Consider the following 3,695-nt stretch of genomic DNA (forward strand, 5'->3'; position numbering starts at 1 on the left):
ATGGGGCAGAGGGGGAAGAAGAGGAGCAGGGACTGGGTCATTGGGGGGATGTGGCTCCTGCATATGTTCTGCTTTTGCCTTTTTAAAAGGTAGTCACCCCTCACTGAATGGGCTGACCTAGGACAGGAGATGGCGGTGACTGTGGGGGAGCTGAGGCCAGTTTTCACTTTGCACTGCTGGGGAAGCAGAAATGGAGCAGACAGGGATGGAGTCTGGGCCTGAGTCTCTTTCCAGGACTCCTGTGTGTCAGACCCTCACTCACACACACAGCTCTGCCCTGCTCAGTAGGTGTGCTGTGTGCAGAGTCATCAATGGGGGTGGGGGCAGCTGCCTGAATGGCTTCTCCTGAACTCCTGTGTTAATTATGTTTCTGACAGGACACAGTCAAAATTTCCTGGCTGAGTGTGTGGGGGAAGGGGGGGTGTCCGTGCCCCTTGAATAGTCCCTGTCCACAGCTGGTGCAGCCCCATGGATCACACAGCACCCAGAGCGCTCAGGAAAGGTGAGCACTGTGACAGAAGAACAGCTCTGCAGCTTTCTTCATGGCCCCTCAATGTTTAACCAGAGACGGGACAGGGACAGGTCAGGTGTAACAGGAAACAACATCCACGTCCCTTCTCTGTATTGACTGTATTGACAGATATTCTGAGGTCAAAGCAGCCACTGATACGGCTATTTATGGGCCAAGAACCTACCGGTGCCCTGGATTTCCATGAACACAGTCACTAGCTGAATGCTGCTGCCTGCCATTGTCTCCTTCTCCAAGTGCCCTGTCCTCACTCCCCAGCTGGTGAGGACAGCCCCTATTCCATTGCTCCAAGCCTTAGATCCCATCAGAAGCTTTCTCTATTGAATGGAGATGAATAGCTCATTGGTCCTGGATGTAAGGGTCCCTAATGTAATAGGTGGAGCGTTTTTTAATCTCCCATGTCACAGGCGCTGTAGCCAGGTGATGAACTGACCCTTCACTTGATGAACAACCTGATTTATCCTCCCACAAAGATGTTTGCTTTTCACGCTGTACACAATTGGGTTCGTCAGGAGTGGGACCAGCAGGTAGACATATCTGAAGCACAGACAGGACAATCTGAAGCAAGTCAGAAGAACTATTCCCTAATCTGTAAAAAGAAAAGGAGTACTTGTGGCACCTTAGAGACTAACCAGTTTATTTGAGCATAAGCTTTCATGAGCTACAGCTCACTCTTATGTGCAGACAAACTTATCTCTGGTATACAGAAGAGCAAGACAACACAGAGGTGGGAAACACAGGTTTTCAGGGCTCTGAGACACTCCACCTTCGATGCAATGCTCAACACTGTTTTGAAGGTCATCACATAAGAGAAGAAGATGAGCAGCGAATCCAACCCCATCGTTAAGAGTGAACCAGACAAGACACAAATGCTGTTGACTGTGATGTCTGAACAAGCCATCTTCATGACCTCCTGGTGCAGGCAGTAGGAATGGGAGAGGACATTGACTCTACAGTATTGGTACCATTTCAGGAGAAGGGGGAGTGGGATTACTATGGCTACTCCTCTTGGCTATTCTCGGCAGGGTTAAGATGGAGGCATATCTCAGTGGGTTACAGATCGCAACAAAGCGGTCAAAGGCCATCAACAAGAGCATGGAGGATTCAATGCATTGAAGCAAGTGGATGAAGAACAACTGGGCAAAACAGGCATGGAGGCTGATCTCTATTGAGTTGAACAAGAATGTGCCCAATATCGTCGGTCTGGTGGCTATCAATAAGCCAAGGTCTGTGACAGCCAACATGGAAAGGAAAATGTACATGGGATCATGGAGGCTTGGATCTGTTTTTATAATGAACAGAATGACTGAATTTCCTACTATTGAAATAACATACATTAAGCAGAAGGGGATAGAGATCCACAGATAGACGTCTTCCTGCCCAGGTATACCAGTGAGAAGGGACACTGCATAGTTGAAGTTGGTGTCATTGAGAGCTGACATAATGTACTGGGCAGGTCTGAGAAGTGTTGAACTTTCTTTCCTAAAAGGAAAAAGAACAGGAGACTCGATGATATTTAACTAGACATCATTCTGCTCGGAGTTGAAGTCTAGACACTCTCAGGAGTTCAAGGTAGATCAGCAAAAACATAGTAATGGATTTACAGCAATAGGAAGATAGGCACTGCCAGACTGGATCAGACCTGCAGTCCATTTAGCCCAGTGGCCAGTTCCAGATGCTGCAGAGGAAGGTTCAAGAAGCCCTGAAATAGGTAGCTATGAGATAACCTGCTCCCAGGGAATGTTTCTGCCTGACACCCAGTAGTTACACATATTTTGTGGTATAAATGAGGAAAGCTTAGAACCCTTACAAACCTCTTTTTAAAATCCTCATTATTGTAATTGGATTTTCTGGTTAACCATATAAACATCCCGTCCCTCTTTGAATCTTGCTAAGTTTTGGCCCCATTGATATCTTGTGCCTGGGAGTTCCACAGCCTAATGTGCATTGTGTGATTTTAGAGTTCTGACCTTCCCAAAGACATCCTTTTCTGGCCCTTCCCTTTGGAATGTGGCCCATTTTATCATGACATGTATAAACGCATGGCAATTGCATGGTTATGAAAAGTCATTGTATGTATATGTCCTGCTTTGAAGATATTTACAAATGTGTTTCATTGCCTCATTATATGTATTTTTTTTAAACTGTTCTCCAATTCTGAGAGTCCCAGTTATGTCAGTTCCTTTTTGCACTACATGGGATAAATTCTTAGACGTATGTTCTGGATTCAATAACATTGACTTCAACTGCGTCACTCCAGATTTACATGTGTAAATTCGATCAGAACTGGGCTATATTAACTTTCCCTTAAAAATGCTCCCAGTGATACACTCTGACCCCAAGAGTCCCTACAAGAGAACCTGAAGTGCTTTGCCTGGCAAATGTTGACTGAATTCACAGAGTTCAATCACCCAACGAGTTTCTCTTCATCGTCACAGGACTTGCATCCTCTCCCCATCCAAGGTTCTGTAGATATCTGCAAAGTTACAAGCTAACACAGACAGTTACTTCAGCTGTGCAGGGGCAGGGTTGGCCTTCCACATGGGTGAATACTGCAAACACTAGGTTTTCACTAGTATCCATTTGAGTGTGCAAGTTACTTCAGCCACGTGCGTGTAACAGGTGGTGGGCAAAAATTATATACAACCACTATTGCATTCCCCTTTCCTGGATCTCAGCTTGACTCTTTGCTGAAACACAGACCAGCAGTTCTGATCTCTCAGGACTTTTTGGAAAGTCTCACACAGGTATTGAACAGGGATTTTGTTCATGTCCCTGAATGAAGTGTTAGAAAGAACTTCTGATCAGTTACCAGGAGACAGTATCATACAACTGTTCACTGAACAAAGAGTTAACAGCACAAATCCGTTCCAAACAGTATGTGGAGTACTTCTAAAATGCTTTCTAAAACAATACCAATTAAGCAGTAAAGTTACCACTGCTCCTTCCTGTAGAGATTTCAACAACTCTGCCATTGGCTTTCAATGTACATCCTGTCATGAAAGTTTGGTTTCTAATATTTATATAACAATGAAAAGTTTTGGCATAACATTTACACAAAAGCCATTCCACAGGGATCATTTCCAGGTCCAGTTCTGTTCAATATCTTCACCAATGATTTAGATAATGGCATACAGAGTACACTTATAAAGTTTGCAGATGATAC

General features: G+C 44.8%; 1 pseudogene across 1 annotated transcript; it reads right to left on the reverse strand.

The window, feature by feature from the left end:
* Positions 1-1,190: 1,190 nt before the first annotated feature.
* On the reverse strand, positions 1,191-1,971 carry LOC311514538 (olfactory receptor 51G2-like; annotated as a pseudogene). Its single transcript has one exon. The product of its transcript is annotated as an olfactory receptor 51G2-like (transcript).
* Positions 1,972-3,695: the final 1,724 nt, after the last annotated feature.

The sequence above is a fragment of the Lepidochelys olivacea genome (assembly GCF_965140295.1).
Source record: "Lepidochelys olivacea isolate rLepOli2 genome assembly, chromosome: 1".
NCBI classification, from domain to species: Eukaryota; Metazoa; Chordata; order Testudines; family Cheloniidae; genus Lepidochelys; species Lepidochelys olivacea.